This window comes from Theropithecus gelada, chromosome 13 (genome assembly GCF_003255815.1).
Source record: "Theropithecus gelada isolate Dixy chromosome 13, Tgel_1.0, whole genome shotgun sequence".
Classification (NCBI taxonomy): domain Eukaryota; kingdom Metazoa; phylum Chordata; class Mammalia; order Primates; family Cercopithecidae; genus Theropithecus; species Theropithecus gelada.
This window is the reverse complement of record NC_037681.1, coordinates 52,679,815-52,693,677: the sequence shown is the minus strand read 5'-3', so window position 1 is coordinate 52,693,677 and position 13,863 is coordinate 52,679,815.

Here is a 13,863-nt window from a genome sequence, read left to right as displayed (position 1 = left end):
TAATGTGCTCTCCCATTGGCTCCCGGAGGAAGATTCTGATTGGATTTTCCTGTTGTTGATTCCGGAAGTTTACCCAGGACAGGAAGTTCACTTGTAATTCGTGGAAATCTCAGGCCTCTTTTTCCTGCTTGGATGTTTTTGTTCCTTTAAATACCATCTTTCCTGGCGTTTTGTTTACCTATTAATTGCGTTTTTGTTAAGTGGGTGGGTTAAAGAATTGTAGAACTAGGTAGGTTTTTATAGGTCAGTCGCCATACAGGATCTTAAGATTCCATTGCCATTAGCCATTAATTAATTGTGTAGGATCTTGACTAAGTTATATATAATGTCTGGGTGGCAGTTTCCTCACCTGTAAGATGAAGAGGGAATTGAGAATGAAAATAAAAGGCGTAAAAGCTGTAAATCGCCACCCAGAGACTAGGGTTGTAGATACATTCCTTTATGAGGGAGGAAACTGAGGCCAGAGAAAGTAAAATAGAAGCAGATTTACGACAGTACCTAAATCTCCTAACTTCTAGTCAAGTGTTCTTTTCACTGGAAGGCCCTGTCTACTGATAAGCTTGCCGAAGTTTACAAACTCATCTGCTTTTAAATGTTTACATACGTAACTTTAATATTCAAGCTACATAAATGTGGCTTCCAACTTGAAGAAAGAGGGGTTGGGGTATTTTAGGAGGCCAACTTGGAGAAATACACAATTGATCAGTAATAGAGCAATCAAGAGACATGACTATTAGTGTGTTAAATGGTATTTCTGGAAAATTTTCTCACAGGAAGGTAACATGTTGGTACTTAAAGGATGAGTAAATGTAGTGGTTTTGTTTGTTTTAGACACAAGGTCGCTCTGTTCCCCAGGCTGGAGTGCAGTGGTGCAGTAATGGCTCCTTGTAACCTCACACTCCTGGGCTCAGGCAATCCTCCCAACTCAGCCGTCTAAGTAGCTGGTACTACAAGCGCCTGCCACCATGCTTGGCTCTTTTTTTTTTTGTTTTTGTTTTTGTTTTTGTTTTTTTTTGAGACGGAGGCTCATTCTGTCACCAGGCTGGAGTGCAGTGGCATGATCTCGGCTCGCTGCAACCTCCGCCTCTTGGGTTCAAGCTATTCCCCTGCCTCAGCCACCCAAGTAGCTGGGACTACAGGCAAGCGCCACCACGCCTAGCTAATTTTTGTAATTTTAGTAGAGACGGGGTTTCACCATGTTGGCCAGGATGGTCTCTGTCTCCTGACCTGGTGATCCACTCGCCTTGGCCTCCCAAAGTGCTGGGATTACAGGCGTGAGCCACCGTGCCCGGTCGCTTGGCTAATTTGCTAAAACATTTTTTGTAGAGAAGAGGTCTTGCTGTATTGCTCAGACTTGTCTTGAACTCCTGGCCTTAAGCAGTCCTCCTGCCTCGGCCTACCCAAGTGCTGGGATTACAGGCCTTGGGCCATGAGTAAAAATAAAGCAAAGAGATGTGAGTGCTGGCAGCCAGGGTCATAACATTCCAGAGATCATTAGTGGACTTGAGCAACTGGAAGTCATTAAGTTTAATTGGAGCTTAGGTTTCATGAGAAAGAATGGCTACAGATGAGTCTGCCACAGATAGGTAAATAAGAGATTGTGAAATATCTCATGGCCGGGCACGGTGGCTCATGCCTGTAATCCCAGCACTTTGGGAGGCTGAGGCGGGTGGATCATGAGGTCAGGAGTTAAAGACCAGCCTGGCCAAGCTGGTGAAACCCCATCTCTACTAAAAATACAAAAATTAGCCAGGCGCGGTGGCAGGTGCCTGTAATCCCAGCTACTCTAGAGGCTGAGGCAGGACAATCGCTTGAACCAGCGTGGGGCAGAGGTTGCAGTGAGCCAGGATCGCACCACTGCTCTCCAGCCTGGGCAATAGAGTGAGACTCCATCTAAAAAAAAAAAAAATTATATATATATATTTCATATGCTATTCTACGGAATTTAGATATTTTCCAGAAATGATGGGAGAACCGTTAAAGGAATTAGTATGACATAGTATTATAGACCTCTTAGGATGATTACTGAAAATATACTATGGATATTTTGACTTGCAGAGCACAGAATTGTATGAAGACTTTATCAGAGATACAAATAAGCCTTGGGCCAGGCACAGTGGCTCATGCCTGTAATCCCAGCACTTTAGGAGGCTGAGGCGGGCATATGACCTGAGATAAGGAGTTCAAGACCAGCCTGGCCAACATAATGAAACCCTGTCTCTACTAAAAATGCAAAGATTAGCCAGGTGTGGTGGTGTGTGCCTGTAGTCCCGGCTACTCAGGAGTCAGGATAATCCTTTGAACCCAGGAGGTGGAGGTTGCAGTGAGCCGAGATCGTTGGCTGGGCGCGGTGGCTCACACCTGTAATCTCAGCACTTTGGGAGGCCGAGGTGGGCAGATCACCTGAGGTTCGGAGTTCGAGACCAGCCTGACTGACATGGAGAAACCTGGTCTCTACTAAAAATACAAAATTAACTGGGTGTGGTGGTACATGCCTGTAATCCCAGCTACTCAGGAGGCTGAGGCAGAAGTATTGCTTGAACCCGGGAGGCGGAGGTTGTGGGGAGCCAAGATCGCACCATTGTACTCCAACCTGGGCAACAAGAGTGAAACTCTGTCCCCACTCCAAAAAAAACAAACAAACAAAAATTGTGTGACTGCACTCCAGCCTGGGCAAGAGAGCGAGACTCCATCCAAAAAGTAAGCTTTGGACTAGAGTTGCAGCACTGGGGATGGGAAAAAGGAAACTGATATTAGAGGTATTAAGGTTAAAAATACCAGGACTTAGTGATTAGTTGGAAGGGACTGAGAGTGAAGAATCTGAAAAGGAGGCTAAGGTGAGTTCATGTTTCTTACTTCAATGATTGAAACTGCTATTGATCGAGTGAAGAAATAGAAGAAGAGGCACTAGTCTGGTGGGAGGGAAAAGTTTTGAGCATCATAAGTTTAAGAACATGCAGCTTGAGCTATCTAGTTATTCTTTGCCTGTTAAAGACCCAGCGCTCAAGGTAGGGTTCTGAACTATCATAGCATGATAATCATCAGTGCATGGTTGGTAATTACTTCTGTGAATGTGGGTGAGATTGCCCAAGAAGAGTGTGCTGAGTGAGAGAAAAGTGCCAAGAGTGAAACTCTCAGGAAAACCAACATTTAAGGGACAATCTAGGAAGAACTGGCTGGCAAGGAGATGGCATGAATTGCAATTTTAAATAGGATGATCAGGAAAGGAGACCATCTTTCAGAGTCTTGCTCTGTTGTTCAGGGCAGAGTGCAGTAGCGTGATCTCAGCTCATTGCAACCTCTGCTTCCCTGATTTGAGATATTCTCCTGCCTCAGCCTCCTGAGTAGTTGGGACTACAAGCACCCACCACCATGCTCGGCTAACTTTCCTGTTTGTTTGTTTGTTTGTTTGTTTGAGACAGAGTCTCTGTTGCCCAGGCTGGAGTGCAATGGCGCGATCTTGGCTCACTGCAACCTCTGCCTCCCAAGTTCAAGCAATTCTCCTGCCTCAGCCTCTCGAGTAGCTGGGATTACAGGTGTGCACCACCACACCTGGCTAATTTTTGTATTTTTAGTAGAGATGGGGTTTCACCATGTTGGCCAGGCTGGTCTCAAACTCCTGACCTTGTGATCCACCTGCCTTGGTCTCCCAAAGTGCTGGTATTACAGGCGTGAGCCACCGTGCCTAGCTTTTTAAAAAAATTTTGTTTTAGTAGAGACGGAGTTTCACTGTGTTGATCAGGCTGGTCTCGAACTCCTGACCTCAGGTGACCCACCCACCTTTGCCTCCCAAAGTGCTGGGATTACAGGCATGAGCCACCACGCCCAGTCCTATTGTTTTTTCCTGAAGGTTTTCTATGTTTTTTTCTAAATGTTTTCTAGGGTTTTTCCCTAAAATCTTAGCCTTTTAACTTGAACCTTGAGTCCATTTACATTCATTGTAGTCATAGAAACATTGGATTTATTTTTTTCATCTTATGTTGTGCTTTTCATTTGTTCTGCCTTTTAAATTAAATTTTGTTTTGTTTTCTTATTTTTTTACATAAATTATTTTTTCTCGTTTTATTTTTTCCATTTACTAGTTTGGACATTATACCCTCTATTTTTATTTTTATTTTCTTATTAGTTATAAGAACCTTTTTTTTTCTTTTTTTTTGAGACAGAGTCTTTATATGTGGCACAGTGACTTGATCTCAGCTTACTGCAACCTCTGCCTCCTGGGTTCAAGCTATTCTCGTGCCTCAGCCTCCTGAATAGCTGAGATTACAGGCTTCTGCCACCATGCCCAGCTAATTTTTGTGTTTTTAGTAGAGATGGGGTTTTGGCATGTTGGTCAGGCTGGTCTTGAACTCCTGACCTCAAGTGATCCGCTCGCCTTTGCCTCCCAAAGTGTTGGGATTACAGGCGTTAGCCACCATGCCCAGCCTTCTTTCATTACTTTTAATATCTCTTTGCCTCTCTACATGCTGGTTATAGATACTGAAGTAAATATGGTATGAATTTATTTTTGTTCGTACTGCTTCAAATTAATTGGGTGACCTGAACCTCAAGGTCGTTGTCTTTCTTCAGTTCTTTAAATTTTTAGTTATTATCTCATCTGGCCTTTATGCTACTCTATTTTCTCTCTCATCTCTTTCTGAAACTCCAATTACATATATAACAATAATAGGTAACGCACAATACTTACAGCTAATACTTGCATGGCACGTACTATGTGCCAGGCACTGTGGTAAATGGTTACCATTAATTGATTTAATCCTCATGATAACTTCATGGAGTAGGTACTGTTATTTTCCCCACCTTACAAATAAGGAACATGAACCAGAAAAAAAGTTAACCACTCGCCAAAGATTACAGAGACGCTAAGTGATAGAACCAGCACATGAACCCCAGTAATTTGATTCCAGAGTCTCAACCACAAGGCTATAAAACCTCATTGTTTTTTTGCTACTCTTCAGAGTTCATTATTCCCCCGTTTAATGCCTAATTTTGTCTTGTGGGTTGGTTTTTCTTGTTTTTTGCCTCTGTACAAGGTAATGGGTCACTTTACACAGCTTTGGTTGTCAACTGAATTTGACACCTTAGCAATTAACTTGCAGTAGTCACAACAAAATGTAGAAGAGCAGTTTTGTTTTGTTTTGTTTTGAGACTGAGACTCGCTCTGTCGCCCAGGCTGAGTGCAGTGGCGTGATCTCCGCTCAGTGCAACCTCTGCCTCCCAGGTTCAAGCGATTCTCCTGCCTCAGCCTCCCAAGTAGCTGGGGCTACAGGCATGTGCCACCATGCCCCGCTAATTTTTGTATTTTTAGTAGAGAGGGGTTTCACCATGTTGGCCAGGCTAGTCTCCAACTTCTGACCCCAGGTGATCTGCCCACCTCGGCCTCCCAAAGTGCTGGGATTACAGGTTTGAGTCACCGCTCCCAGCCAAAAGAGCAGTTTTTGATTTATTTATGTTGGTACTGCTTCACTCTCATTAATCATTCTGTTACTGAGAATATAATCCTCATTTTAGGTATCCATTTTTTCAGTCCAGACTTTGGGAAGCTCAGGATATTTTCAGACTATGATTCTTGTTTCTGGAATCTTGTTTCAGGAATTCGTGTCCTGTTTGGTTCTTTAAATAATGGGTTTGTTGACTTTCAAGGAGTGGTACAAATGCTATATTTATTTTCCAATCTCACTTTCATGTTGTAAATATTGTTTAAGTGAGTTAGTTTACTCATACTAAGCAACTTTAACTATGACCATTGAAATGCCTCAAACCTAAGTGGGAAACCCATGGCTCCTTTTGTTTTGTTTTTATGTTTATAACTCCTTCCTTTCCTTCCTTTCCTTCTTTTCCTTCCTTTCTTTCCCTTTCTTTCCCTTTCTTTCCCTTCCTCCCTCCCTCCCTCCCTCCCTCCCTCCCTCCCTCCCTCCCTCCCTCCCTTCCTTCCTTCCTTCCTTCCTTCCTTCCTTCCTTCCTTCCTTCCTTCCTTCCTTCCTTTTCCTTTTTTGACGGAGTTTTGCTCTTGTTGCCCAGGCTGGAGTGCAGTGCTGCAGTCTCGATTCTCCTGCCTCAGCCTCCCAAGTAGCTGGGATTACAGGCATGCGCCGCCATGCCCAGCTAATTTTGTATTTTTAGTAGAGACAGGGTTTCTGCCTGTTGGTCAGGCTGCTCTCAAACTCCCGACCTCAGGTGATCCACCTGCCTCAGCCTCCCAAAGTGCTGGGATTATAGGCGGGAGCCACCGCACCTGGCCTATAACTTTTTCTTATGTTAGAATTGATACATACTTACTGTACAAAAAAAAACCCACCCTCTTATATGACCTATAGAGTTAACCACTGTTAACATCTTGGTATAATCCTTACAATCCATTTTCTAAGTATTTTATACATAAAATATAGTCTTTCATACACATTGTTTTATAACATTAGCATTTTCCTGTTTCCCCCACACCACTCCCCGAGATGGAGTCTTGTTCTGTCGCCCAGGCGGGAGTGCAGTGGCGCGATCTCGGCTCACTGCAACCTCCGCCTCCCAGGTTCAAGCAATTCTCTTGCCTCAGCCTCCCGAGTAGCTGGAATTACAGGCCCACGCCACCATGCACAGCTAATTTTTGTATTTTTAGTAGAGACAGGGTTTCATCATGTTGGCCAGGCTGGTCTCAAACTCCTGACCTCAAACGATCCACGCGCCTCGGCCTCCCACAGTGCTGGGATTACAGGCATGAGCCACCGTGCCCTACAACATTAGCATTTCCTTTTTTTTGAGATGGAGTCTTGCTGTGTCACCCAGGCGGGAGTGCACTGGCTCGATCTCGGCTCACTGCAACCTCTGCCTCCAGAGTTCAAGTGATTCTTCTGCCTCAACCTCCCAAATAGCTGGGACTACAGGGAGGCGCCACCATGCCAGGCTAATTTTTGTATTTTTGGTAGAGATGGGGTTTCATCATGTTGGCCAGGCTGGTCTCGAACTCCTGACCTTGTAATGTGCCTACCTTGGCCTCCCAAAGTGCTGGGATTATAAGTGTAAGCCACTCCACCCGGCCCAACATTAGCATTTTCTAATGTCACTATATATTTTTCTTCTTTCTAAGAGACTCTTGAGATCAACATCATATTTTTCTACAACATTTTAAATGTTGCCTTTTGTTTCATATAACGGATATATGACAGTTTTTGTAAAAGCAAACTCTTTACCTTTAGACATTAAGTTCCTTTCCAAATTTTTATAATTACAGAGAGTACCATGATGAACAGCCTTATTGCTGTACCTTTTTAAATATTCACATATATTTTCTTAGGATACAAATTTTAAAGAGGAATAACTGAGGAATAAATGTCTCAGGTTTTTAAAAACACATTGCTAACTTGTCCTGCAAGAGGTACCAACAAGTTATGCCTCCACTGGCCAAATGTAGGAGTATCTCTTTCCCTACTCTCATCCCCCTTATTAACACTGAATATAACCTTTTCTTTTCTTTTTTTTTTTTTTTTTTTGAGACAGAGTCTCGCTTTGCCACCCAGGCTGGAGTGCAATGGCGCGATCTTGGCTCACTGCAAGCTCCACCTCACAGGTTCACGCCATTCTTCTGCCTCAGCCTCCCAAGTAGCTGGGACTACCACAGGCGCCCGCCACCATGCCCGGCTAATTTTATGTATTTTTAGTAGAGACGGGGTTTCACCGTGTTTGTCAGGATGGTCTCGATCTCCTGACCTTGTGGTTCCCCTGCCTCAGCCTCCCAAAGTGTTGGGATTACCGGTGTGAGCCACCGTGCCCAGCCCGAATATAAACCATTTTTAAAACATGCCAATTTGATGGGTGATACATATTTTATTGTTTTAAATTTCATGTTATTTGTTTTAACTAAATGATGATATTTCTAAGTACTAGAAAAATGGACAGAATCCTGAGTGGGTGGAAGAGATACTGGATGTGAATGAAAGGAAATGTCTTCAATTTTGAATTAATACTAGTGAGACAAGAATAAAATGTAACAACCTGTAGTTTGAAGGTAAATAAACCCCATTTAATTAACATCTTTACAGCCAGGAACCTGATGTTGTGCACACTTAGATGAAAGGGCAGTAACTCAGAAAAACTGAACTGAAAGCTTCCAGGATTTATTTAAGCATATTGTTGAGTCAATACTAAGAACTTGTATGCCATACCATTGGCCAATTCATTCTTTTTTTTTTTTTTTTGAGACACAGTCTTGCTCTGTTGCCCAGGCTGGAGTGCAGTGGCGCGATTTCAGCTCACTGCAACCTCTGCCTCCCAGGTTCAAGTGATTCTCATGCCTCAGCCTCCCGAGTAGCTGGGATTACAAGCGCCTGCCACCGAGCTCAGCTAATTTTTTGTATTTTTACTACAGACAGAGTTTCACTATCTTGGCCAGGCTGGTCTTGAACTCCTAGACCTTGTGATCCACCCGCCTCGGCCTCCCACAGTGCTGGGATTACAGGCCTGAGCCACTGTGCCCGCCCGGCAGTCAATTCATTCTTAATTCGTTGGTTCTGTATCTTGGTAAATAGCACCCTCCTTCACCTAGTCGTTAAAGCCAGAAATTTGAATTACATTGCAGACTCCTCCCTTTCACTCACCTCTTGAGTCCCCTTCAATCTTCTTGTCCTGTCTCTGAAATAGAACTTGAGAGCACTTCTCTTCATCTTTATGGCTACTACTCTTACTGAAATTACCATTATCTCACCTAAACGGCTATCACTTCTTAACTGGTTTTACAGTGCAGCAGCTAAAGTGATTCTTTAAAACACAAGCACCATTATTCCTCTCTCAGTGTAGAAACTTTCAGTGGCTTTCCACTACTTTTAGAGTGAAATTTAAACTCCTTTCTCCTGCCAGCCTTCCCAGCCTCATCTCATGCCACTCTTCTGCTTGTAATCAATCATCCTGGCCTTTTTTCAGTTCTTAGAATTAGCTAAGCTCTTTCTCACCTCAAGTCTTCTGTGCTTGCTCTTCTCTGACTAGAACATTGTTCCTTTGCGCTTCAGGGCTGGTTCCATTCGTTCATGAGAGCTTAGCTTAAATGTCACCATCCTAGCTTCCTTGACCACCATATTAGTCTCTATTATAGTACCCTAGTAATTTATTTCCTAGCACTTATCACAAATATGCCATTATGCTATTTATCTGCTCACTTATTAATTAATTAATTTATTTATTTTTGAGACAGAGTCTCGCTCTGTCACCCAGGCTGGAGTGCAGTGCCACAATCTTGGCTCACTGCAACCTCCGCCTCCCAGGTTCAAGCAATTCTCCTGCCTCAGCCTGCCGAGTAGTTGGGACTACAGGCACGCGCCACCACACCCGGCTAATTTTTGTATTTTTGGTAGAGATGGGGTTTCACATACTGATCAGGCTACTCTTGAACTCCTGACCTCGTGATCTTCCTGCCTCACCCTCCCAAAGTGCTGGGATTACAGGTGTGAGCCACTGCGCCTGGCCTCACTTATTTTTTAAAGGAGTGAAGAAATACAGGAATAAATTAATGCAAAACCTTAACAACATGCATGTCACACCCATTAAGATGGCTGTAATTTTAAAAAGACAGAAATAACAAGTGTTGGCAAGGATGCGAAGAAATTGGAACACTTATACACTGCTCTTTGTGATACAAAATGTAGCTGTTGTTTTAGAAAACTGTCTGGCAGTTCCTCAAATGGTTAAACATAGATGTACCATATGATCTAGCAATTGCGTGCCTAGAGAAATGGAAACATATGGCCACACAAAAATTCGTGTGAACACAAGTACACTAATGTTCATAGCAACAATATTCATAATAGACAAAAAGTGGAAACCACCCAAAGGTTTATCAGTTGATAAGTGAATAAATTAAATTGGTATATCCATACAATGGAATATTATTTGGCAATAAACATGAATGAAGTGGCCGGGAGCAGTGGCTCACGCCTGTAATCCCAGCACTTTGGGAGGCTGAGGTGGGTGGATCATGAGGTCAAGAGATTGAGACCATCCTGGCCAACATGGTGAAACCCCATCTCTACTAAAAATACAAAAAATTAGCTGGGCATGGTGGCAAGCACCTGTAATCCCAGCTGCTTGGGAGGCTGAGGCAGGAGAATTGCTTGAACCCGGGAGGTGGAGGTTGCAGTGACCTGAGATCGCACTATTGCACTCCAGCCTGGGCAAAAAGAGCGAAGCTCCGTCTTAAAAAAAAAAAAAAAAAAAAAGTGAATGAAGTACTGATACATACTAAAATATGGATGAACCCTGAAAACATTATGCTAAGTGAAAGGAGCCAGTCAAAAAGGACCACGTATTATTATTCCATTTATATGAAATGTCCAGAATAGGCAGGTCCATAAAGAGACAGTAGATTAAAGCAACAGCTAAAGAGGACAAGTTTTCTTTAGGGGCTAACAAAAAAATGTTCTAAAAAAAATTTGGTTTTGGGACAGGGTCTCACTCTGTCATCCAGGCTGGAGTGCAGTGGCACAATCATGGCTCACTCCAGCCTCAACCTCCACAGGCTCAGGTGACCCTCCCACCTCAGGCTCCCAAATAGGTGGAACTTACAGGTGTGTGCTATTATGACCAGCTAATTTTTTTGTATTTTTTGTAGAGATGGGGTTTTGCCACATTGCCCCGGCTGATCTCGAACTCCTGGGCTAAAGCAATCCCCCGACCTCAGCCTTCCAAAATGTTGGGATTATAGGAGTGGGCCATTGTGCTCAGCCCGTGTTCTAAAATCGATCATGGTGATGGATGCGCAACACTGTGAATATACTATAAGCCATTGAGTTGTACACTTTAAATGGATGAGTTGTAAGGTATATGAATTATATCTCAACAAAGCTGTTAAAAAAAACAAGTGAATGACCTTATGCAGAAAGTGAATAACATCCAATCTGCAGTATATTTTAATGACAGTTACTAAAAATTTGAACTGTGGTTTTAACATATTTCTGTTCAAATCTTATTTTTCCACTTTGTTATATTACTCTAGGCAAGTTAATTTCTTTAAGCCTAAGTTACTCCTCTGTAAAGTAGGGGTAATAATTATCTCATAGATGCGAGTTAAATGACATGTGTAAAACCCTTAGAGTGGTTGGCACATAGTAAACAATATGTGTCATGACAAAAACACTCAGCAAATTAGGAACACAAGTTCCTCATTCTAATAAAGGGTATATGTGATAAGCAGAATAATGGCCCGCCAGAGATGTCTACATCCTAAAATCCAGAATCCATGTGTCTTAGTCTGTTTGGGCTGCTATAACAAAATACCATAGACTGGATGGCTTGTAAGCAACAAATTTATTTCTCACAGTTATGAAGGCTGGACGTCTAAGACCAAGGTGCTGGCAAATTTGGTGGCTCATTTCCTGGTTCATAGTTGGCCATCTTGTCACTATATCCTCACGTGGTGGAAGGGATGAGGGGCTCTCTCAGGCCTTTTTTTTCCAGTCAGGGTGCCTCACTCTGTTGGTCAGACTGGAGTGCAGTGGCACAATCATAGCTCGCTATATCCTCAAACTCCTTGGCTCAAGCAATCCTCCTGCCTCAGCCTCTTGAGTGGCCTAATTTTTAATTTTTATGGGTACACAGTTGGTGTATATATTTATGGGTTACACGTTGGGCCTCTTTTATAAGAGCACTAAGCCCATTTATAAAGGCTTCTCACCCATGACCTAGTCACTTGCCAAAGGCCTTACCTCCTAATATTTTGGGGGTGAGGATCTCAACATACGAATTTTGTAGGGACATAAACATGCAGACCATAGCACTATGAATATGTGTGTTTGTTACATGGCAAAGGGGAATTAAGATTGCAGATGGAATCTTTGCCACATTGGGATAACAAAGGTCTTAAATGGGACACAAAAGGCACAAATCACTTAAAAAAATGGTGAGGCCCAGCGCGGTGGCTCACGCCTGTAATCCCAGCACTTTGGGAGGCCAAAGCGGGTGAATCACTTGAGGTCAGGAGTTCAAGACCAGCCTGGCCAACATGGTGAAACCCCATCTCTACTAAAAATACAAAAAATTAGCTGGTGTGGTGGTGTATGCCTGTAATCCCAGCTACTTGAGAGACTGAGCCAGGAGAATCACTTGAAGCTGGGAGGCAGAGGTTGCAGTGAGCCAAGATCATGCCATTTCACTCCAGCCTGGGCAACAAAGCCAGACTCTGTCTCTCTGTCTCTCTCTCTCTCTATATATATATATATGAGTAGAATTTCCTCAAAAATTAAAAGTTCTGCTCTTTGAAAGACATTGTTAAGTCAATGAAAAGGCACATCACAAGTTGGAAGAAAATAGTCACAATCCAGACATCTGATAAATGATGTGTCTCCAGAATACTTCAAGAATCCTTATAACTCAATGTCATTAAAACATGAGCAAAAGATTTGAACAGATGCTTCACAAAGAAGATATTCATTTGGCCAATAAGCACATCAAAGATGCACAGCATCATTAGTCACAAGGGAAATGTAAGTCATAACTGCAATGAGATACCTCTTCAGACTCATTAGTGATTATTTGGGGTGGCGGGATTGTGGGTTATTTTTGTCTTTTCTGTATTTTCAAAGTTTTTGAATTTAACATCTATTACCTTTGTGAATAAAAAGTGTTCTAGGCCAGGCATGGTGGCTCATACCTGTAATACTAGCAGTATGGGAGGCCAGGGTAGTAGGATGGCTTGTGTCCAGGAGTTTGAGACCAGCCTGGGCAACATGGCAAAACCCCGTCTCTACAAAAATAAAAAAAAACATTTTGCTAGGCATGGTGGTAAGTGCCTGTAGCCTCAGCTACTTGGAAGGCTGAGGTGGAAAAATCACTTGAGCCCAGGGGGTCAAGGCTACAGTGAGCCAAGATCATGCCATTGCACTGCAGCGTGGATGACACAGTGAGACCCTGTCTCAAAAAAAATAAAGTATTCTAAAAAGGTAAAAGCAGTTGAATGAGTTTCTAATGGTGTAGAACAGCAATCCCCAGCCTTTTTGGCACCAGAGTTTCATGCGAGACAAATTTTCCATTTACCAGTTAGCACCCGGGGCTTGAGGACCCCTGGTGTACAAGTACATCCAATGCTTGCTACGTTTTCTTCTTTGAGCTGTAAAGGTAATTATCTCATTCATTGCATACTTTTGCACAATTAGGTTTTTTAACGCTAGAAAACACTACGTTCACTTTTCAAATATAAATAGGCTAACCCAGGACCACCCTCTTAAAGTGTGGTGAATGAATTATTATTTTATTTTATTTTATTCTTTTGAGATGGAGTCTCACTCAATTGTCCAGGTTGGAGTGCAGTGGCATGATCTTGGCTCACTACAACCTCTGCAAACTCTGTCTCCCGGGTTCAAGTTATTTTCATGCCTCAGCCTCCCAAGTAGCTGGGTTTCTGGACATGCACCCCCATGCCTGGCTAATTTTTCTTTCTTTCTTTTTTTTTTAGTAGAGACGGGTTTTGCCATGTTGGCTAGGCTGGTCTTGAACTCCTGGCCTCAGGTGACCCACCCTCCTTGGCCTTCCAAAGTGCTGGGATTACAGATGTAAGCCACCACACCCAGCCAGATGAACAATTTTGTTTTGTTTTGTTTGAAACAGAATCTCACTCTGTCACCCAGGCTGGAGTGCAATGTCACGATTTCGGCTCACTGCAACATCTCCCTCCCAGGTTCAAGCGATTCTCATAACTCAGCCTCCTGAGTAGCTGGGATTACAGGCATGCACCATCATGACTGGCTAATTGTTTTGTATTTTTTAGTAGAGGTGGGGTTTCACCACATTGCCAAGGCTGGTCTCAAACTCCTGGCCTCAGGTGATCCGCCCACCTCGGCCTCCCAAAGTGCTGGGATTACAGGCGTCAGCCACCACATCCAGCCAGGA